The sequence below is a fragment of the Lagopus muta genome, chromosome 6 (genome assembly GCF_023343835.1).
Source record: "Lagopus muta isolate bLagMut1 chromosome 6, bLagMut1 primary, whole genome shotgun sequence".
In the NCBI taxonomy this organism is placed as follows: Eukaryota; Metazoa; Chordata; class Aves; order Galliformes; family Phasianidae; genus Lagopus; species Lagopus muta.
Genome location: NC_064438.1, coordinates 43,766,257 through 43,790,262, shown reverse-complemented (window position 1 = coordinate 43,790,262; position 24,006 = coordinate 43,766,257). Strand labels below are relative to the sequence as shown.

The 24,006-nt window shown below is 40.8% G+C and overlaps 1 long non-coding RNA gene across 3 annotated transcripts; it reads right to left on the bottom strand.

Annotated features, from left to right (window-relative positions):
• Positions 1–3,062: 3,062 nt before the first annotated feature.
• On the bottom strand, positions 3,063–10,295 carry LOC125695187 (uncharacterized). 3 transcript variants are annotated; one of them, XR_007377856.1, is made up of 5 exons: positions 9,981–10,293; positions 6,868–6,932; positions 6,142–6,220; positions 5,869–6,012; positions 3,063–4,541 (listed from the first exon to the last, which is right to left on the bottom strand). It is a non-coding gene; the product is annotated as an uncharacterized LOC125695187 (long non-coding RNA). The 3 variants fall into 3 exon arrangements; XR_007377857.1 differs by having other exon boundaries at positions 3,063–6,012; positions 6,142–6,254; positions 9,981–10,295; XR_007377855.1 differs by having other exon boundaries at positions 3,063–6,012.
• Positions 10,296–24,006: the final 13,711 nt, after the last annotated feature.

Here is a 24,006-nt window from a genome sequence, read left to right as displayed (position 1 = left end):
AGCTAGTCTCTTAGATAGATTTTACTTTCCAATTTCATGTTATAAATGTCCAAAACGAGTTCTCTTCAACCTCTCTACCCCTAGGTAGGTAATAGGTGAATCACACAATAATAGATATATTTAAGGCTTAAGGAATGCTCGGGCACATCCCTGTCTACAGGGAAATGCACAGATAATTAGTTTCACAGTTTAGTGTGATAAGTAAAAGAAAAGAAAAACTTCCTTCCAGCTAAAATTGGTAAGGGGGGTGGTCAGATAAACAAACTAAAAACTTAAAAGCACTCTTGGCCAGGACATCAGGGCTATTGATTTTGCAGCTGTGAAAATGCAAAGTCAGAACTTCAGAAAGAGATTTTAAAAAACACAGACCAAATATAACGGGCTCCAAAGTGCGAGGCCCTACAAACTCTATACAGGACAGTTACTTAGGGCAAACTCAGGTGCATAACTGTGAAGGAGGAATACCTTGAACTTTCTTCCCGTACTGTTCTCACATCCCCTCTGTTTTTGCCCTCAGAGAGATTTATATTCCTTCAGCTTAAGTGGCATTTAGGTGTGGAGTGGAGGAGCTGGTAGCTGATACGGCCATGAACAAGGCAGCTGGTGACTTTAGAAGTAGGCTCACTCTCCACTCTCTGAGGGCTTGGGGCAGGAGAGGTTTGCTTGAACAGGAGAAGAATTAGACTAACCTTGTACAACCCCTACTTCTTTCATTTCTTACTCAGATTCATTCAGCTTTTATCTTGCATGAAATGCAGGGGACGCTCTCGTAATACCATGGCAGTCACTGAATCACAGAGCAGTACCAAAGAACCAAGAGGGATACCCTGCAATAACAACCAGCTTTGACAACGGGGAGAAAGGACTAATCCGCATCCATAAATATTCACGATTACTCATCAGTTCTTTTCATTCAGGTCTTTTTCCTCCTGTGTTCTCATAGCTTAATGTCTCTGCTGGACAGATTCCCAAGGAGTGGCCTTTCTACAGGGTGCAGTGTTGTAACAGCTCTGAAACATTAGTCACCATTTTATCAGCGTTAGAATGTTCTCAAGGCAATGCTTCTAAGAGTACTGTCACTCGACACACTATCTAGTAATTCTATTGCAGTAAGTCAGAAGATTAAGTAAAACCTTCCATTCACGCTGCTCATCTCACCTTGTTCTGTGCCCAAGACTGGAGATCAGTGAGTCTGAGGAAACACCTTCTAGTTGTAAACTCTGTGTGTTTATACTGCAACAGTCCAGGAAATCTATTCAACTTTCAAGTGTCTTTGTTCATGGCTCTATTACAATACTCCCAATCACCATCAAAGGATTCTACAGAAATATTTTTAAAGATTCAGTTCTGATTTAATGCCATTGTAAGTCAGGAATAACTCCACTAAGCTGATATGATGTAAAATCTAGTTTATATTTGCATGCAGCAGTGCTGTGAGCCTTCTGAAAATTTAGGAGTTAAGATACATTTATGAGAAGCCCTGTGTATGATAATTTACTTAACAAACATACTGATGCCCATGTTACCTCAACTAAATTGAGTATTCCAGACAAAACTCTGAACCCACAGAAATCTCTACAAATACTGCCATCGATATAGCTGACTCAGGATTTCACAGAATACGTATTTATTAGGGACTGCTGCTAAGAGAGTTCTCCCATGTTTCAAATCATTCTGCAGTGGTGAATAATTAATACTCAGAAAAAGTTCAATATTTCTTTCTGCAAGTAGGCAGCAGCCTGCTGGTTTTGAAGACGCAGCTCAAACATGAATAATCTCCTATTTCAACATCAGTGCCTGCACTTGCAGTAGAATATCCCACATTCACCCTCCCTTCCTTGCTTCTGTAGTTTCTTTACTGTGGAGAAGAGTTTACACTTAACAATGACATTAAAACAGGAGTTACAGTTACTGCATATGTTTGCGCACCAGAAGCAGCTGTCAGTGTGAAAGGGGAAAGGAGGTGATGAGATCCTGCACTGTCCTGGAAAATTCCCGGTGCTGAGACGAAACTTTTATCCAGAAGAGTTTGTCAAAGATAAGGACGTAGGAAAGGAGAAAAGCAACGAAGAACACTTCAGAGAGATAAACCATTAGCTCCAGCCCATTCTCCAGTAAATAAATTTACATCTCTAACTGCTGCTTATGACTATGCAGATAGAAGTACCATGTGAATGGCAGGAGAGCAGAGCTAACCTCACTTCTATGACTGTGAGCAGAGATAAGCATTAAAATTCTCACTTCAGATGAACTTCATTTTACGAAACTAAATAAGGAACCTTCCCTTTCAGGAAGATGCTTTTGTAATTAGCCCTTCTTATGTAGGCCACCAACAGCTGGCTTACATCCTTCAGGTTCAGAATTAGTTTATAGAGTTTTGTGTTTTGTAAAGTTACACACTTAAGACACTGTAAAAACTCCAGTTAAAAAAAAAAAAAAAAAAAAGCAGAAAAACACTGACTTTTTATAGGAGCAGAGAGTGCAATTGTAGAGAATCTGTGTGTAATCCACGCTGCCTTATAACTGCAAGGTCATTTACTAGATTTTTATCCTGTTTTAAGGCAGCTTTTAATTGACATTTGTGTCTTGTTCAAGCCCCTTCTCTCTGCTATGCTGTATTATACACAGCAATGTGATGGCCTCTTTGGAACAAATAACTATTTTGAAATATATGCTTTCAAGATAATTGGCCTTTTTGCTCTCACTTGTGGCTCAAACAACATACCAATCGGATTATTTCAAATAACAAACATATGCTTTGTTTAATGGGACGGGAGACTAATTACCTGTGAGAAAACAGAAATGGCAACCAGTCATAGAAATCTTTTCCATTATTGAAAAACATCATAAAATATTAGTCAGCTTTGAGTGTGATGGTTCAATAGTGGATAAGTGGGGATGAATGAGCCAGAATTGGCTCACCCTGACATATTCAACTGTTCAGGTACTGCATGAGACAAGTGACTGAGGCATGAACATGTGGGAGGGAGGCATTCTAGTTGCAGAGAAAATGTAAAATTATTTGAATATCAACAAGAAAAACAATGAGTGAGATTGCCATTTAGTTTAATACAATATAGTGAATTTAAAATTACTATAATATTTTTGCCCCTCAAGCCACAAGATATCAAGCCATTAAAACAGAATGCATTTATTTCCCCCCCCCACACACAAGGGTATCATCTAAGTTATTGTTCCTCAAATAGCTTAGATCAAGATCACAAGATTTAAACATCCAATTCATTTTCAGTGCTTTTAGATCATAGATTCCACAGAGCACAGTTCAGGGTACATTTCATAGTTACCTTAACAAGTTTGGCTGTATATACATTATTTGTTTACTTTGCTGTGTTTTTCTGTTATGTCTAAAAATCAAAACTAAATTGCTCAATTTCATTTCCATGTTCTCATTTGTGAAAGTACACTCATTGTTCAAGATGGCAATACTTCAGATGTTAGAAAGTTACAAAACCAGATTTGATTGCTATGCATACAGAGGAAAGCTGGGGACAACCTTTTTCTGTATTTCTTACAGCCCCAGGGCCCCTCCTACTTTGTACGCTGTGGTCCTTTCTCATCCCATTACATTTGCAGGTCCAGGAACAAGTCTGCTTGCCTAGAAAAAAGGGCCCCTTGCAATATGGTGAACAGCCCTCACAATGCTACTAACAGTGGCATTTACTCTTCATGGTAAATATTTTACAATTGAAAAAACAAAACAAAACAAAAACCCAAAAAACTTGTATTACAAGTAAAATTGGAAGCTCAGTAGAGAAAGAAGCAAAGTGAGTCTATGATGTAGTTCAATTTATGTTCCACAGCATTAAACTAAAGTTAAAACTGTGCAGGGAACAATAACTGACATAGCTATATTTTGTAATTATTGGATACGTCAGCATATTGACTACATGAGCCTCAAGTGTACTCAGCTTGCCCTGGCTGTTAGGAGTTCAGTGCTACTTAACTTGCATATCCAATAAGAAAAAGATGTTTCCTTTTGAAGCAGGTGAGAAAGCTCCAGCAAATTTAGATCATTCTGTAGATAAGGGGAGAGTAAACTCCATAGGGAAAAAAAAAGAGAAAAGTATAAAGCTAAAGTTGGCTCTGAGTTCTGTACTGGGAGCTCTGCTGCACTGGGAGCTCAGCTAGATGACAGAGAATTGTATTTTGCCCCAGGTAAATAATAGTCAGTATCTAAAAAATTTAAAAGTCATTATTCAGAGGCAAGTAATGATTGACTTCAAAATTACTGTTCATTTTGTGTGGCTATATTCTGTGCTGGATGTATCTTCTGAAATCTTTGCCCACACCTCACACCTTTACCTATCTGTCAACGAAGTGATTTAGCAGGAATCAACTTACAGCTTGGCAGATCCCTCAGATCCGCCCAGACCTTGGCTCTTGCTTGGTACATATCTCTGCCTCTGCTGGAAGGAGCCCCAAGGTCTTCCTTACTGCGTCTTGCAGGTAAATAAGGGCTCACTCTGCATATACAGCTGCAGTGTCCATCACTAGCAAGATGAGCACGTAGCACAGTGAACCTGGAATCACAGAAATGCCTGGCAGATAATGCATGTTTTGGGCAGTGCATGGGAACACAGGAAGAGAAGAAAAAGGACACATGCTCTATACCTTGGAAATTCTGCCATAAAATCTTAATCCTTATCTGATCCTACACAGGCAACAGATCAGCCCATATAGTGGGAAGTTCTGCTCAGTTTGGTAGTAGAAGAAATAACCAACAATTAGTGCAAATGATCACAAGAGCATACAAAATGAATTTTAATAGTAGTCTAAATATGAACAGACATATTTGGATGTTACTTCACACACTCCCACAGAAGTGGCTCTGACTTAATCATAATACCAAGAATGCATCCATGCTGCAGGGAGACCAAATACAAGGCAAGAAGAGTAGGGTCCCACTGCCCCAAGCCCATTTTGCTATAAGGGGGCTTCCATGAACACATATCTCCTATAATTTGAAGACATAGCAACATCTGAGACGTATAATGCAGAAAGTTAAGCCAAAAAGCCTCCTTTTCCCTAAATTCCTTATTTTTAATATAAAATTGCTATTTTCTCCCCTTACTCTGCAACCTGATTTCGCTACAGTTGAGGCCAAATTCCAGTTTGAAGAATTTTCATTTGTCTGATTTCTTCCTCCAAAATCTGGAACAGCTGCAGAGTTTTACCTGACAGCAACCTTCTCGGAGAAGGTATCACAAAGAGATTGTAAGAAAATTATTTCAGTGAAGAAGTAAAGTATCAGGAAAAAAAAAAAACAACCACAGCTATTATTTTGCAATGTACGCAAGTACTGTTTTTCTAAGCTTAATTTAATCTAGTTTATATGGTATTGATCACAGCTACCATTAGACCTGACAACTCTTTTCTACTTTATGATTTTATTTTAGTGGATCTCAAATCTACCAGCAGTCTATAACACTACAGCAAGTGACCTGCAAGGCGTCTACTGAGCCTCATTGAGCAATAAAAACATGATGACCTTGATCAAATGTCTCAGCTGTGGTGGACATAAATCAACAAAAATTGTAAAGGTTGGCAATTATTTGAGGGCCAAGAAGTCTGTTGTGTTCTGCTTTAACAGGATGCTCTTGATTTAGATTGGAATAATTGAAGAATTAATCACATCTCCTACATATCACCAGAAGAAAGGAGAAAAACCATCTTGGAATTTGTAGTTCAATATAATCTGAAATAGAAAAGTCCTTGCAGAAATCCAGTCTAAGGCAATGGCAAACCTCAGCACAGTATTAGGAAACATATCCTTATGCTACAGACCAGTAGTTATTCCAGAGTTGCTTCCTGGTTGAAGCACAACTTGCTTTGTTACTCTGTACTCACTTGTGTATGACAGGTTTACACGCATTTATCTGTAGCCAAAGAGTTGGAGGAGATCACCCTCAGTGCTTTGTCCTTCATTCTGGTGAGATGCACTGTTTCACTACTGAGAGCTCTGAGGCACGTGGAAGTTGCAAGGCCAACCACCTAATCACAGGAGGTATAGGATCAATGACAAACAACACATCCTGTTTCACATCAAACATTCCCCATTCTGCAGAAGGTACTTTTCTGCACATGGCTGAGGAGCCGCTGGAAGACTGAAGGGTTCCCTACCTCCAGTGCTGCTCTTCTGGCACCCAATTCTTCCTATGCTCCTTGTGCAGCTGGTGGCCCAGGACAGAGTCAGCATTGCCTCAAATGGAACAGTGAACATCAAGCTCTTTTTTCTTTAATTAAAAAAACAAACAAACAAACAAAAAAAACAACTAGGGTTTCCCCTTTCTGAATCCCTGGTTCATATCCATAAAGTTTCAGTAAGTTCTGTGAGGGCCTTCTAGCAAGAAAGAGTACGTACACATGCACACACACACACTCTTAAAATACTTACACACACATATATAAAGAATAATGTTTCCTCTCATGTATAATGCAGTAACAGTGCATGCGTGTGGAGCACAGCTGATTTATGTACCTATGCACTGGCCACTCCCTTCAGATACAGTTGCCAAGAGACCCAAATAGAGCCTGTTTCCCCATTGCCATGGCAACACCAGGTGAGAAGCAGCATTTCCTACAAAGAAAGAGATGCTGCCAGGCTGAGTAGAGGCCAGGAGCAGGCTGTTCCCTGTGCTCCTTAGGGCAGCCATCACACACTGGCTTTGCAGCAGCAACCACCATGACCTCACTGGAGGACCTCAGGCACCGGTGCTCAAGGCTCCCCAGACGTGGCCCAGTGCAGGCTGGAGGAAAACATGGCAGCTGCCTGGGGAGGCTGGCAGGGCTGCAGGGCCACCCCATGATGTGCAGGAACTGAGGGACCATAAGCAGCTGGCTTAGTACCTCCCATTTACACTGCCTTCACCTGGCCAACCTGAAGGAGCTCTGTGATGTGGGAAGTGGCACACCTGGGAAAAAAAAAAAACAACATAACACAATGAAACAAAACCAAGCAAACAGTTGTCAAGCTTTTGAGCCTGCTGTGCCTGGAATCTGAGTAAGCCTGGTCTTTCTCTGTAAGAACTGGTTTCCTCCCTGCAATTTTGGCAGCTGAGATTAATGCATTTTAAACAGCACGTAGGTTCACTTGAGTTGGTTGGGGTTTGTTTTTTTTTTACTTCCTCTTCTTACTTCTGAGTAAAATCTGACCACAGTAACAGAAAATTTAAAACATCATATTAGCTTTGAGGCATGTTCACAAACCTAAAACCTGGGTAAATAACAAATAATATCTCAGCCGCTCTCTATTATCCCAACCCACTTCTGTGTCTTTGAGAGTCTGATCAAGAAATTGATTGTGACCAGGTATAAATACCAGGTTTTAAATATGAGTTTTTCTTCCCTTGAGAGAAGATACCTAGGTGTGGATTATCTGCTATTAGTGGGCAAAATGGGTGGTGAAGTGAGAAAATGCGTTCTCACAGCTATCTTAAACATCACTGCAGAGAAAGCCTTTGTAATAAGGTATAGTATACAGAAAAATGTACAAACTGTGGCAGCTATCTGATGACATATTATGTGCTCAAAGCAGATCAGCATCAACACACTGCCTGTTTCTGTCCATCCTCCCCTAGATCTTGTTAGTGCCTCTACTGAGGTGCACAGAAACTCAGTCCTTGCCCACAGGGAACCCACCCAGAAGAGACAAAGGTAGCACTGACCAACTTGGTACCAGGAAACTCAGCAGCACAATACAGATCAGAGGGAAACCAAACTTCATTGTCTGTCCCTTTGCAGATTTGTTTGCTTGTTTCCCTTTCCAGGCATATGTATCTATTCCTTACTTAGTTAAGGACATTGCCTTGTTTTCTTGTCTCTCCTTCTCCATGCTCTTCTAACCCTTCAAGGTCCTTCAGCATCCTCCTGACCTTCTGCAGCCCTGTCTTTTGTCTTACATGGGGCTCTTGCCCACATTCTGCTCCAGTTTTGCTAGCAGTTGCTTTCTCCTCAAATACATCTGTGTATAGTTGGAACAACTCCTTTGTTAGAGAAGAACAACTGCAGTCTGTACTTCACTGCTGAAGACTAATAGACTAATTCTGTAATACATAAACAAAAAAAGCACAATATCCTACAGGTTTGTGCCTCGTAGTTGGTAAATCTCATGTCTAATAGACATAAGCTCTAAGCAAAACTAGCTTCAGTTGCAGGAAATTCACATTTGCTTTTTCCTATGTGAATTCTCTGGTATATAGAATTGGAGTGTTTTAAAACACAATCCTTCTTCTCAGGGGATACTTTAAAAGTGTCTATGCCCTCCACATGCATAAAGAATCACTTAGGGACTTCACAATAGTTAAATTACACATCAGCCATGTCACACTGGCTGCGGTTGGACATGGGATAAGAAGCTGGACAGGGTGAATCAAAAAGACAGACAGCCACTCAACTCAACTTCATATTCTTCAGGAAGTCCAGCTGACATCTAAGGCCACAGGCTTATCTAACATGTTCTATAATAACAAAAGCAAAACTTACCAGAGATTGGAAAAGGGCCTGCAGTAATGGCACTCTTGTGCTGAACTTCACTGATGCCAGTACTGCTAGACTCTTTTCAAAAGAAAAGCTATATTGTTCTCAACTATTACGTATGTTTTTCAGAAGCAGATACAAAAATATAGTTTGTAATAGCACAAAAGGCAGGCATCAAAATCACTGCAATTGCCTTCTGGTTAAAGTGGCCAGCTCTCAATTTTCATCTAATATTTTATTGTGAACTTGAAAGGGAGAGAGGAATTAATTGTGAATTGGGCTCATGACAGGTTTATCTAAAAATTGTGAAATTCAACAAATAAATGTTTCATGAATTTAACAAAATTCAAATTAATACTTCTTGTGTCATGCCTGGATTCTCAGCCATCAACTTTTAGCCTTTTTTTTCCCCCCTCCATCTTTTTCTTCATAATTACAAAAACTTAAAGTTTGTATTAAAAATAATAAAAAGCTGAATTTGCCATATAATTCAAAGGCACCAAAAGTTGCATTAAGAATCATAAAAGATACCAACAGCAAATTTCATCTACTTTATAGATGGCTTTGCCTAGTACATGCTAAGAAGCCAGTCTCTTAAAAGTCTAAATATAGCAGAAGGGTCAAGAATTACAAAGCGATTTTTCTGATCAAAGATGTTTTAGATGTTCCTGAAAATAGATTTTTTGAAACCACTATTCTTTTGCAATAGAGCTCATATACAGCTTCTTTCTCAAACTGGGCTCACAACTAAGAATTGATTCTTTAATCATTGTCAGAAACTTAAGTATTAAAAATTTCATCTTTGCCTTCTTTCAGAGAAGTGCAGTCTCACAGATCAGCTGTTCTGGCTTCACTGAATCCTAATCACACCCTGACATTTCATAGCAGTATTTCTGCTGCAATGCTCCCATTCAGGAAGACCTTTTCCTCATATGTTTAAGTTCACTCTGCATCTTTGCCAAATCGTGATTTTCAGGAAACGCAGTCAGAGACATTCTTTCATTGCAAGGAGTCTTCACACATGCTGATTCAATACGAAAGACAACCAGAGCTAATCAAGGGCTGCTGACAACTGAAATTTCACCAAGCTACCTTCTGGTATAAATGTCAAACCTCAATATATATGCAGTGTTTTTCCTTGTAACCCAAGGATTTCTTACAGGTATTTTTAAAACCTGTGAAACACTAAAATGCTAGATCCCAGTTCCTTAATTAAAAGTTTGATCTACTTAATTGCTAGCCATTTCTTAATGGCAGCCAAACCACAGCTTCTTCAGTTATTTCCTGATTTCTACCTCAGTCCATCATCTTTCAATTATCTTTGTGAAAAAATGAAAGAATCCAAATAAATTAATTAGAGGCAGTGTACTATCTGGTAATAACCATTGGCTGCTCCTCAGACTGAGAAACAACTCTGAAATGCAGTAAGGAACTCAGTTGCCTACTATGACTCACATAAGCCTCATCCCACAAACCATGCTTACCAGGAATTCCAAGATTTTTAAATCCAAGGTTAACATTGTCTCCTAATCAAGGCAGCTGATGTAATCCCGTCCAGTTATCCCTGCAGTCAGGTTAGCATCCTTGGTTGTATGAGATTAAAAACAAATTCAGTTTATCACAGGGAATCTTCAGATCAAGAACACTTGCCTTGCCTTCTGTTTCACAATTCCACCCAAAATCACAAATCCAAATTATGTTCCCATTTAGTGCTATGCTAAGAACAAATGGTCCTCTGTATGTAGGGTTATGTAACCCTGTTCAGCTGGCTATCAGTGATGACACCTGAGGGACTTTTAACAATCAGAGCTCACAGGAGGGCATTTTAAAAAATTAGAGCTGAGGTTTCAATCCTTCATTTTCTAATTAGTAGATCCTAGAGTAGGTGTGCATCATGTCACTTTTGCTTATAATTTCAATGGATACTTAGGGATTATGAGTAATTCTTTGCACCCCAATAGATGTCTACTTTTGGCTAAGCTAAAAAATAATCAGTTAAACACATTAAAATTTTTCTCTTTTATAAAAGGTCTTCCTACTCTGTGTAATACATTATTGAGAAGCACTTGTAGCAATACACTGTTTAGAATAATATAGTCTGACTCAGTGTAGAAAAGACTGTCAGAAGTCCACTAAATTCTGATGCTTGAATGCAAGATCATTTGGCTGTTTCACTGTATGGCACCAAGGCAACACATTTTCAAGCAACTGTTAACTGTATCCTTTCAAATGCATCAGTGGAATGCTTACCATGTTTGAGGTGGGATTGTTCTAACAGCAGTTTCCTGCAAAACAAACTGTACAAGCAGGTTAGTCCAGCAGGTCTCACAAAAAACCCAACATACTTGCTTCTGTATCAGATAAGCCCTTGCTTGTAGAGATGACTAAAGGTGACATAAAGATGTCATGGTGACAGAAAAGTCAACATCTATGGTTCATATGGCTCATCCCTGATGATGGCCAGACTGGACAGCTTTCCAGACTTGGATACTGGCCACAAGCAAGCAAATCTAGTGATATTAATTTTGTTTCCTTCCCTTCTTCCTTACTGTCTTCTGTTACTGGGCCTTCAATAAGGTCTCAGGCAAAGGAAAGTAATCTGCATTCAGCAGCAATAAGAACAAAACTTTCCACCTTTTGCTGACAAACAGCATGACCGAGAACAGCAGTGAGAAAAATTCCCATGGAAATTGCACAGATGCAAGTAGAAAATTGAAAAGCGTTTTCCATCTAGCATGCATTCAGCTCCTCAAGGAGCATAACACCACACTGATGTGTTGTCAAGTGTGGCAACTCCTCTGCAGAGATACTGGGATAAGCTGAGTCAGTAAGTTTTCTTTAGCTGTCAGCCCTTCCTTCTGCACTGTGTCGAAGTCAAGAAATGAAGCCTTAACCTCATCTGACTCCCAACAAATGCTGGCTTATGGGGTACTTCAGGCAGGGAAAATGTAAGATGGTTAGAGAGGAACACTAAAAAGATCAGTCACACATTAACAACGCCTGATTTTTAGAAAGAGCTGAGCCCATCCTAAGAAAGTGAAGACCTTCTGTGGGTTGGGCCAGAATAATCAATTACATTTAGTTTTGAATTTTTTCTCTCTGGAGATTTGTGTATGTTTTGTGGCTAAAATATAAACTCAATTCAGTTTACTTTGTTTACATTTGCTTTCTGAATAACCTGTTGAGACTCAGCCTCAAAACAAAACAGAGGATGGTTATAGTCTTCATAAAGCTAGGATTTCCCACTGAGAGACAGAAAAACAGACTGCCCCACCAATATTTGAATCCATTTCTAACGCTGTGTTTACTGGTGAGAAGGCAGAAAAATTGTCCTTCTGGCTCTACTCAAAAATACAAATTGACTATGTTTCCAGCTTTCCATGTTCTTAGCATTATCTTATTCTGTCTTCCCCAGATGTATCCACTAAGAGGGATATTGCTGACAACTAGGAAAGAAAACAGTCTGACAAACTGTTCTCCACCTGTTTCCTTCATGAGGAGAGGAATACTGGTTACAGATGGGTTAATTATTACATTAAACATTATCCTTCAGGGAAGCAATGACAGGCCACTTTCAAAACTGTTTTTGCAGACATACTGTTACAGCTCTTCCACTTACCCTACAGCTAGAAGTCTTTAAGTGGCTCCCCTCTGAGCAGCCTTTCTGAACAAGTTTTTCAAATGTAACTTTCTTCATTTGGGTAAAATCCTTTTCTTTCTGGCCAGGAATGTTTTGAATTTTATTTAGCTTGTTTCTGTGTTTAGCTGCCTTACACTTTTGAACTGATGGCCTGCTACTGCAGATGCCATTTTTGAGACAAGATCCACATGCAGAAGACAAAATTTTCAGGAAAAAAAAAAAAAAAGTATACCACAAATCCGTATTTTTTATACATAGAAGACAAAACATTAATCTTGCATGTTTCAACATCTAGATCATTGAATGCTTGGATTGGAAAGGACCTTAAAGATCATCTAATTCCAACCCCCTACAAGGGACAGGGTTGCCACTCACTAGATAAGGCTGCCCAGAGCAAATGCAACCTGACTTTGAATGCCTACAGGAATGCATCCACAAATTATTTGGGTAACTTTGCCAGTGCCTCACCACTCAATAGATGTGGGTAAATTGCCTGCATCAAAGGATTTTTGAGGCATAATGTAATGAAATGCATTACGAACATTAAAATCCATTTCAACTCAAACTATCTTCAGCCCCACCATGTAGGACCATATTATAACTGAACAATTCAGACACAGTCTTTTCTTTCTTCAGAAACTATCTCTGAGCAACAATTTCAGAGAAAGGAGAAAGACTAAGGTTCTAAAACAATTTTATGCAGCTACCCATTGACCTAGCACAAGTCTAATGTGTTTTGCTTAAGACAGACCCAAGGCTACCTACCTCTGGATATAATTATTTATTATTAATAATGAAATGTATTGCTAATCTTCACCTTAAGCAGGTACTGGGCACAAATGCATGCTTCATTTTACCTCATAGTGTAAAGGGCAGCAGAAAAAGAAGTTTTTCTCCTTAAATTACTGTATTGCCATTACAGCTGAATGCATGGGGGTACAAATCGCACTACCCTGTCCACCAGCCCTTGTTTGAGACCCCACAGTCCTGTGGCTAGAGATGTCTCAGCTCCAGCACCCTGATAAAAATGATGGGCACTCCACCTGGACCTCACGGACAGGGGCAAGGGAGAGGGCAGAAGGTGAGGTGACCGAGTGGAGGGGGGGCAGTGGGAGATGGAGGCCATGACAGGTCCCCTCCTCTGCCACTCTGCTGCCTGCATTGAGTCCTAGAGCTCCCACCTCTGCACAGGCTCACTTCTGAAACATATGACCAGGAGTATGTGATTTCCATACTGATGAACCGCTCTAACACAGCCCTCCAACTGTTCCTCTTCCCCCACATGTTAGCAGGAAGCTAACATGAAATGAATTATTAAAACCTGCGTTAGAAAGCACCTCAGGCAGTGCTGCCACCTCTGCCTTGAACAGACACGGAGGGCAGTGAGGTGCAGACATGGCTGCCTGCTCTGTGGCTTTCACACATGGCTCCCCTGCCTCCACTGTTCAGCATGGCCGACAGAAGCATGGCACTACTTCTTGGCTGGCAGGTTTTCTAGGATAGGTTGCAAATACTTTTTCTCCTTTCTCCATTTATTTTATCAGCACAATCCTTCAGCACATAGGGCCAATAGCCCCACAGAGCCCTACAGAGAAACCACAATATCATGAATGTCATGGCCACAGGCCTGTGCCCTAGCCCCTCTGACCCCTCTGCCTTGACTTAAAACCTCTTCTCCTTCTTCCTTTTTTTTTTTTTTTTTTTTTTTTAAAGATAAATATCAGATTTTTGACACTCATTTGTGGTTTTTTGAGAGGAAAAGAGCTATTTTCACCTTTTGGTTGCATGCTGTCTGTGGAAACACAAGTTTTACAGATCCTTGTTTGTTAAAAAGGACATCAACAAAATCCACAGTCACAGCAAAGTTTAATCAAAGGCAGTTTTCTCAGTTTTCTTGCACAGACTAAAAAAGCTTCTGCATGCTTCTGGCATTCTGCCATAGGTAAACATTAATCTGAGTTTTTCCACTGCTTACAGTACAAGTTTTTGCTTACAGAAATCACATCCTTGCTCATGTTTTCCTTTTAGCCACTGCTTTGGGCAATTGCTTCAGTTGCTTAAGTCTTCTTGTTCAACAAAGGGGCCTTGATGGCAAATGTCAAAAAAATAACATGGCAGAGGGAAGTATTTTAAAAATACTCAGGTGCTCGTGAATATGAAATAGCACCAAGAAGGATTTTCAAAGAGAAAATGCCTAGAGAGGAGCCTTGTTCCTTGTACATAGAAAGCCCAAGTGCTTTGATGGGACACAGAGGTCAGGTAGAAGGTCTCCCTGTTCTGCTACAGTGGGCAAAATTATTAAAGAAAAGTTTCTGATGTAGCTTTGACAGTTATGAATAGGAAATGCACTTCTGTGAATATTCTAAATCACTTAATTAAAATGAGCTATTTTTGTGAACACTTCTGACCGTGAGTCTTTTTCTTAAATATTCATTGATGATATGAAAAAAAAAAGGCATGAGCAGAATTTATGGAAATTCATTTAACATCTGAATGACTGAGAATGAATGCTTGAGAACTTTCTACAAGATTCATTAAATATTTGTTACACATTTTTATTTCTAATGTTGGTGTGATTACCTAAAGACAGAAACAGATGCACAGGCACTCATATCATATAATAATTGTTCGGTTATGACTGTAACTGATTATTCACATTATATGAGATCCCTGTAGATTTTCTCTTAAGTAAGTGTGCGTCAGTCACAATTTGAAAAACGCTGGAAATCCATCCAAATGGTAACAGTTTCTGCCCTAGGTCTGGTCCCAGTGCACATTGGCCCCAGTTTTGGGCCCCTCACTGCAAGAAAGACATTGAGGCCCTGGAACGTGTTCAAAGGAGGGCAACAAAGCTGGTGAGGGGTCTGGAACACAGGGCCTATGAGGAGAGGCTGAAGGAGCTGGGAATGTTCAGCCTGGAGAAGAGGAGGCTCAGGGGAGACCTCATTGCTCTCTATAACTTCCTGAAGGGAGGTTGTAGTGAGCTGGGGGTCGGCCTCTTCTCTCGTGTCATTAGTGATAGGACCAGAGGGAATGGCTTCAAGCTACGGCAGGGGAGATTCAGGCTGGACATTAGGAAGTATTACTTTTCAGAAAGGGTGGTCAGGCACTGGAATGGACTGCCCAGGGAGGTGGTGGAATCACCGAGCCTGGGGGTGTTCAAGGAAAGGCTGGATGTTGTGCTGAGGGACATGGTTTAGTGGGAGCTATTGGGAATAGGTGAACGGTTGGACTGGGTGATCTTTTAGGTCTTTTCCAACCTTGGTGATTCTATGATTCTATGATTCTATGATTTCTAAAGGCACAGAAGGGTCAGAGCTGAGTAACTAAGAAATAAAGAACAATCCCTGCTGCATGTGCCAAGACTAATGCTTTATTAAGTCCAGGAAAGATGACAGAGATTAAAGGAAAAGCACTAAGAGAAGAAAAAGCTCTGTAGCATATGCTGTTGTGGAAGCTGTGGGGATGATTTGGGCTGTGGAACTACTCTAATGTATGCCAGCGCCTTTTCTGGTTCCTCGTAGTGCCTGAAATCTTCAGGCACAATGATGCTTAAACTTCCCCCAAATGCCTAGGCAATGGAATGATTACCCTGAAGCATGGTCGCAGCCCAAGAGTCTTCTCTTACAGTACTGGAATAATGCTTAAAAGAACTAAGCAGATATCTCAGGGCATTTGAGCAGATCTTGAAGGACTCAGACATCAAGTAAGGACAATGACAAAGCTTTCTGATCTTCTCATTCTATTAAACTGCATTCTTTCAGAGCCTTAAATAGCAGAGTAATGCCTCGGGGTAAAATGGCCTCCACTGGGATTATAATGCATCGGTTATTTCATTATTCTTAAAAATATTTAAAAGAGGACCAATCTCAACATAGCTTGGTATAAAACAGGGGAAAAACGAAAAGAGAAAAGGCTTATATTTGTGCTTCATCTTACATTTCTATCTTGAATGTATCTATATATATATTGCCCTTTTTCCTATCAAATTATCCATTATCCAGAGACTATTAATCTCTCTAGGTCCAGTATGAACTGGACATCATGGGACTATTTAGGCCCAGTCACACTTGTATCAGATCCATGTTTGTAGGAGGCATAGTCCAAAGATATTTCTATGAGCAGGGCCACAGTGTGCTAGCATTGCATTGGCAATAATAGCAGTAGCCAAAGGGAGGACTTCTTGACCACTTACCTAATTTCCATAAAGTATCCCTGCTCCAGTAACTTTCCAGCATGGGATGGGAATGGGACCAGACTCTGTGCCTGCAATGTTATTGCTCACTCAGTTCCCCTTGGGGTGGCCAGCAGAGAAAGGGAGGTGACTGTCCCCCTCTATTCTGCTCTTGTGAGGCCCCATCTGGAATACTGAATCCAGGTCTGGATCCCCCAGCACAAGAAAGACAGGGAGCTGTTGGAGAGGGTCCAGAGGAGGGCCATGAAGATAATCAGAGGACTGGAGCAACTCCCTTATGAGGACAGGCTGAGGGAGCTGGGCTTGTTCAGCCTGGAGAAAAGAAGGCTGCGGGGTGACCTCATTGCAGCCTTTCAGTACCTAAAGGGAGCCTACAAATAGGAGGGGAATCAACTCTTTGAAAGGGTTGATAACTGCAGGACAAGGGGAAATGTTTTTAAGTTGAGGGAAGGAAAATTTAGGTTGGATGTCAGGGGGAAGTTCTTTACAGAGAGAGTGGTGAGGTGTTGAAACAGGCTGCCTAGAAAGGTTGTGGATGCCCTGTCCCTAGAAGTGTTCAAGGCCAGATTGGATGGGGCCCTGGGCAGCCTGGTCTAGTATTAAATGTGCAGGTTGGTGGCCCTGCAAGTGGCAAGGGGGTTGGAGCTTCATGATTCTTGAGGTCCCTTCCAACCCTGGCCATTCTGTGATTCTGTGATTCTTTCAGATTTTAGACCACCTATGGTCCCATTCCCACACAACAAATAAGAGTCCTTCCTTGCTGTGACTTCTCTATAGGGAAAGAAAAGAGTACGGCATAGCAAGAATGAGAGGTTGAACACAGTGCATTGCCCCACATTTCCTGGAGGGTAAATAAGTGGCATTAACTGTCACGTCAGTGGTGGACTCTTCATTCTGTAAATGCAGAGATGATGACAAATTACAATCTGACATGAATGACAAATATATCCACAATTGCATTAAACAGGATTAAAAATATTTAAAAGGGCAATTCATTCCCGTGATTTAAATCCAAGCTAAATACTAAATAGGAGTAGAAGAAATCTCTCTTATTGGCAGATTATTCTATAGTGAATCAATGCGTGATCTTACGACTTCCCCTGAGGGAGCTGATCTTTGGATGAGGATATTCTCAGAAGCAGGGTGCTGGCTAACACCGACTTTATGACACAGAAGGGGCTCTCGTAATTTATCTATTCTTTCTGTTTGTATTGTACTGCAGACTTCATCAGGCTGATGGGCACATGTTTAGACAGGCATGCTGGTTGCTACTTAGAGCCATTCAATACCCAGGGATAAACTGAACACATTTACCAAGGTTAAACAGGTCTGACTGCAATCATTCTACCTGTCTCTAACATGTTACAGGATTGCAAAAGGTTGCAGAATATGAATTCTTATGTACTCTAGCACCTCAGCTACATATATATATATATGTATATGTATGTATATTCTAGGGCTTAGTAAAGCTTCTCACAGATGGATGCAGACAAGGAGAAACACACAGAAATGTAGAGCAGCTTGAACTCAGCTTCTGCCTTGCACATCTGCAGTTCTTGGTGATGAAGAGACTGAACTCCATTTCAAGGTCTGCATGTCCAGCTCTCCTGCACCTCCTGTTTGTCAGAGGAGAATGGGCACTGGGCACTGAGCAGGCACCTCAAAGCTCTCTAAAAATTGAGGCATCCAAGATGTGTACTCAGTTTTGAAAACCTTGTCACAGGAAGAAACAGAAATGCACAAACACATAAATGTAATAAAGGAATAGAAACTGGGAGACCTGGCTGCTATACAGAAAACTTCTGCTTTCTGATAGAAAGTTCATTACTATCAAGATAGTCTCCAAAATAATTATAGTTAAGATGAATTGCTACATCCCTAATTAGGTTATACAGAACACTTTTAATCAATTCCATAAATATATTGGTGTTTGTCTGACTAGGCATACAAACGAACCTCATCTAAGATTCATACTTTATCAGTGTAAAAACATCATATCACATATGAGTAATTCACAATCTTTTATATTCTTATTCCTACAAAAATCTTTTAAGGGAATGATATGATTTACTAATGTATAGAGGTTAGGTGAGATATCCAAGGTCACTCAGCTGTATATGGCCAGGAGTATTTTGATGATCCAAGTTAGTGCTCTACCAGTGGACAGCTTATCCACAAAAGCATCTGATGTACAGAAAAAACAGATGTAGAAATATAATAATCTGCAAATAGCTCCAATTGTTGTTCTCTTTTACCAGTAACCAAAGCAGGTGAACCAAAGGCATATTCCCTACTGATAGCTTTTAACAAAACCTGTTTCAGGAAAAGAAGATTTGTCAAAGGAAAATGAGACCTATGCCACTTTTAAGAGCTTCTGGAAGCCACGGTTGTATGCTCGCATTATGTGTTGCTATAGTAATACCCCTTTTCTATTCAAAATCTGCCCCATGCTAAGATCCGCGCCACAATAGTGGGCTTTGTGATTGCCAACCCTTTGTCTTTCCATTTTACAAATAATCGTGTAGCTCAATGCCATACGTGCTGTACCTAGCATCCTACTAATATACTGAAGAAAAAGAAGTTATTTCCTTCATAAACTCAGTATTTAACAGCTAGGAATTTTTAGGAAGAGAAGGTAATACCCAAAGATCAGCATCCACTTAGTGGCTCACTCTGTTCATCCAGTCCTTTGGGATAGTTTCCATTTCCAAGCAATGCAAACTGCATTGTGTTACAGGGAGGTGATGACGGACACTGTAGATCACTATAGCTACCTGGCACTGCCAGCATGCTCTTACTCATTCTTGCTTGCTCACTTGCATAATGTGTACTCTTAGCATTGCCAGTGAGCACTGCAATAAATGGCAGAAAGAAGACTTCACTGAACAGCCCTGGGCTGACACGGAAGAAGGCTTCTCCTCAGACCAGCATGGATTCATCGCAACCAGACCTCCTGAGAGCAGAATGTCCATGATAAATTTGCTCCTCTTGTATTTATTATTATTGGCCTTCTGGTATTGACTGTGGTTGTCCCTAATGCCTTTTACTGGTGGGGCACTGTGCAAGCAGTGTGCTTCCCTTCATAGAGTGCACTTCTCGATGTGGGTGGGTCTGGGCTTGGTGCTGTTTGTGCTGTCCTTGCATTGCAGAGGTGGGTGGAGATAAGATACTAAAAAAATTGTATCAAGGTTTGTGTTGTTCTGGTGAGGATGGAGCCTACAGTTCCCGTAGCAAGCCATCCCAGATAAGCAAATAATCTCACAACAGAAAACAACACTTCAGACAAGTACTAGGTAATTAGTAATGTGGAGCTTGTAGACTTCATATACTTTCTAGCTAAAAAAGCCTAACCTTTTGGGCTCCTTCTGTCTATGGATAGTTTAGCCTAAAACTCATGTGAACAGCTTGCATCAGCCTGGCATCGAGTCCTAGGAGAAGTATTTATATCACTTAGTGGCACTACCTGTATGCTGTCCTTGAAGTTCCCACATTAGTTGCCATGTTGTATCACGTCTCTTCTATTACTTCTAAGAATTCCAGGCAATGCTTGGATTCATTCCCGTGGAATTGGAGATTACATAACTAACATTATTCTTACATTGTCCACAGTGGGATGCCCAGTGCTCCCAATAGCCCCATCACTGGCAAAAGCTGCATACATAAGGTTAATTCTCTCAGGAAGACATGGCTATTCATGATGGAGGATGTGGAAAACTTGCCAGCCCAAATGTTCCTACGATTTCAAGTATTTGATGATAATCATAAGTTCAGACTGTTACCTACACCTCATTCTTTCAATCTGCTCTTCATTGTGAATCCCATACAACAAAGCACATCTTCAAGCAGACAAATGTGATTAAAAATCTAGTATTAAATTGTTTTACTTAAAGTCAATGGAATTACTCATGTACTGAATGCAATAATCAGTTTACTGGGTCTCTGCTCCATCTTGTTTCTGTTGTTGGTTTTGACTCTTTATTGTAGCTTTTTGCTGCAAGTTCTTTGCCTTGTAATTCTGCCCCTTGTTGAGAAGAAAGTCCTGATAATGCAGCTTAATATTTCAGGACCTTTCTATGTTTAAATATCCTGGTTTATGACAAAGGCACTTTGCCAAATAATATTTAAAAAAAAAAAACAAACTGTCAAGTGCCGTTAGTAAGTGGACATGTCCTTTTCAACATATTTCTTTCTACTTGTCAGGTGGAAAGGACAAAGCATGCTAGGTTTCTTTTTTTAATACTTTACACACAATAGGTTCTGAGTGACTTGTTTTGTAAATTACATTTTGTTTAAGTTCAGCTTTAGAGTAAAGGAAGACTAAGTAACTATTTAAATGAAAAAGAAAACTTAGAGCCTTACAGGAAATACTATTCAATGAGTAAGACCCCTTAGCAGAGAGAGCACAGTATGGTGCAGGGGGAATACTAAAAAATTGATCAGAAAGCCCATCTGTGTCACGTACGTTTAAATGAAATATGTCAAATTTGAAATGTAGCACAGAAAAACATCTCCTGTCAAAAAATAAATCCCCAGATCACCCAGTCCAACCACATTAAGTTAGCAGCTTCAGAAATATTTCTGAGTCTGGCGTAAGGCTATATTACTAATAGGTTGTTGAGGCAGGCTTTTTCTGAAGAATCTTTCATGAAGCTGCTGCACAAGCCCTTTTCAAAATAAGGAAGTCTACTTCCTTCCCTAAGGACATAGGCATTAGACAGCACTGCAAAACTGCACATCAAGCTCAGCGTTATCCACAGCCCACTGGCACATTCCCCTGCTCATGTTTGCTTCTTTGTGCCTGCTTAATGCTCTCCCCGGAATGCCTGTTCTGATTCTGGGGAGGGGAAGGGAAGGCTAGATGTGTCTGGACACATTTTTGCCCCAGATTTGTTCTTGTTTCAGCCAGTGGTTTATTTGATGTTTACTGCAAGGGTAATGCTATGTACGTGAGGCTTTACTGTGTAGACGAGGCTCCCAGTTGGAGCAATTGGCAGTTTTAGCTTCATTAATCATAACCATTCATGTCAATAGTAAGATTCTTCCTGATCTCAGTGTAGCTAAGATTTCAATCTAGACAGCCTAAGCCTGATCAAAACAAGTCTACACATGAGACAATGATCATCAGCAGAAAACAACTGGCTATGAGTCCTTCTTGACCAGACAAAAGAAATTGTGAAAAATTTTGAGTCAATGCCACTAAAGGCAAGAGTTCAACCTTGCATTCTGTCACACTGGGAATTCATGAATTTCCACTCAATCCTGAAAAATGAACTATTGTGTGGCATTAGGCAGATCATCTAAGTGCCATCTAATACCAGTTTTCCACCCAGAAAATGGGAATAATTAAATCTGAGCTCTGCAGAAGATAGAGTTATATACTACCTGTGGCTGCAGAGCTACATGTTCACCACCACTGGCATTCTCATCTTTCTAGTTAATTTTGCCAGTACAGTCTAAATGTTTGAGACTTTGCATGCAGGAAGGAAATGCAGTTGAGAAAAACGTTACAAACACCTTGTCAAGCCCTGACTCATTATTATGGTGTTTTGGCTTTTTTTTTCCGTACAGAATTGTCAAATCTGAAAGAAGAAGACTAGAGGGCTAAATTACAGATTTAAACCTCCATTTCTGTCTTTACTAACACACCAGGTACAAATCTTTGCACTCCTGTGGACCATGCTTCACACAGATTCAGTTGCTCTGTGTTACATGCTGGTATAAATTCATCATGTCTCACTGGAGCCCAGGACCTGTTTTTCCTGCACTGCAACAGTGTGATTTCACTGATGTTAGTGCTGCTGCAGGGCCATCAGGAGCTCTGCTAGTTCAGGTACCACACATGAACAAAGGTTTCTCTCTGATTTGAATCAAACACATACCATGATTAGCACCACTGACAGCAGCCAGATTACATATGCACAACAACACACCAGTCAGTCACTCCAATCTACACTCTGCACATTACAAAATTGCTCCATCAGTTGCATTTCAGTAATGTGTTATTAAAATACATTCTACAGTATATAAAGCAGAAATGAAAACAGAGGATGACGTACAGGAAAGGAAAAGATTTACACCAGCTAAATATTATTATTGATAATCCTGGCCCTAGAAAACGATGGAAAGGTCTCCTTCTTTTGCAGAGCTTTAAGCCCTCCATCTTGCTCCTCCTTTGCCAACAGCTCTAAAAAAGTGCGTGAATACACCCAGAAGTAGGTCATGATTGCTAATATCCAAGGATACCATGTTTCTGTGGTTACCTTAGTACTCTCTCTTTTTTTCCTCCTCCCTCCTCCCTCCAAGCAAAGCTCAGCCCCCATTCTGCTGCTCCACACCAATGCCGCATTGCCAGCTACAAAGCCACTGCTCCTGATTTACACCTGTATTGCTGCACTGCACAGGGCCTGCACCACAGCTCTGGGCTCACATCTGAACCAGCGGTGCCCACACAGAGATGTGGGAGTTGCAGGGTGCTGTGACCTGTACCACACTGTGTCACTCAGGCTGTCCGTCCCCTGTCAGACTGCATCAGCACCTTCTCCCAGTGATGGACAGGATGCAGCTGTCAAGACCAGCCCTCCCAAAACCACAGCCCAGCTACATTTGACAGGTGAGAGGTGGGGATAAGTGAGCTGATGAGTGTCAGGACATCCCCCTCACCCCAGGACATCACTGAGAGTCAATCTGAGAAATCAGATGCAATGCTACAGCATTACAGAAAGCCCAATGCCCACCCGCATGGCTGAAAGGGATGTTTCTCTTGCACGTCTCCCAGCTAGTATGACATAGAATAGGCTCAGGCTGCAGACACAGAGACAGAGAGGCAAAGCTCAAGGCATAAACACAAAGCAAATCACACCGTGGCAGCTGTGTACAAAATGGGCCGGCTGTGCATTCGAAAGCATGAGAAAGGAGCTGGCTGTGTGCAGAAAAGCAGGCTTCTGAGATGTGACAATTTTAGCACTGATTAATCACAGGGTAAATTTGCCACAAGTGGGGCTGGGCCACAACATTTAAAGTGCTCTATACTAACTTGCGTTTGGGCAGGTTTTGTATCAGACTTTTGCTCAAATTGGATGTTCTTTTCCCTTTTTTTTTTTTCAGGATTCATGGAATTGTAGAAGTTACTAAGACAGACAGCTTAGCAGCTGTGGCTCATTTTCAGCAGTCCTACAGAGCACAGTAGCACTGTTAAGCTCTCTGACTCTAAATTTGGGACATATTTGCCCTTACTTTTTTGTTGACATCAACATTTGTGCCCACCACCTCTCTCATTATACAACTCAGAGAGTGCCCACAGAACTGGGAAACATACTGGTCAAAACAACAGTGTTTGCAGCACTGTGAGCAGAGTTCCTGCTGGTACACACCAGCATATTTTAGGACCTTATGACAAGAAGCAACTGAATTACTGAATTCAGTCATGGTTGCAGAATTCATGTAATACTTGTTTAATCCAGAAGAGTCCAGATGTTATCTACTCCACTCTGAGCATTTCCCAGTGCCCTTTCAGCCACTCTCTGACAGTATTTGCATAGAACTGTGTCTCAATTTTAACCATTTTATGTACCTGCCATATTTTAAGCAACTTTCCACTTTGTCAAATGAACACGACTGTCCAACTTTTACCAAACTCATATAACCTTCCTATCTGCCTTCCTGTGCTGTCAGCCCA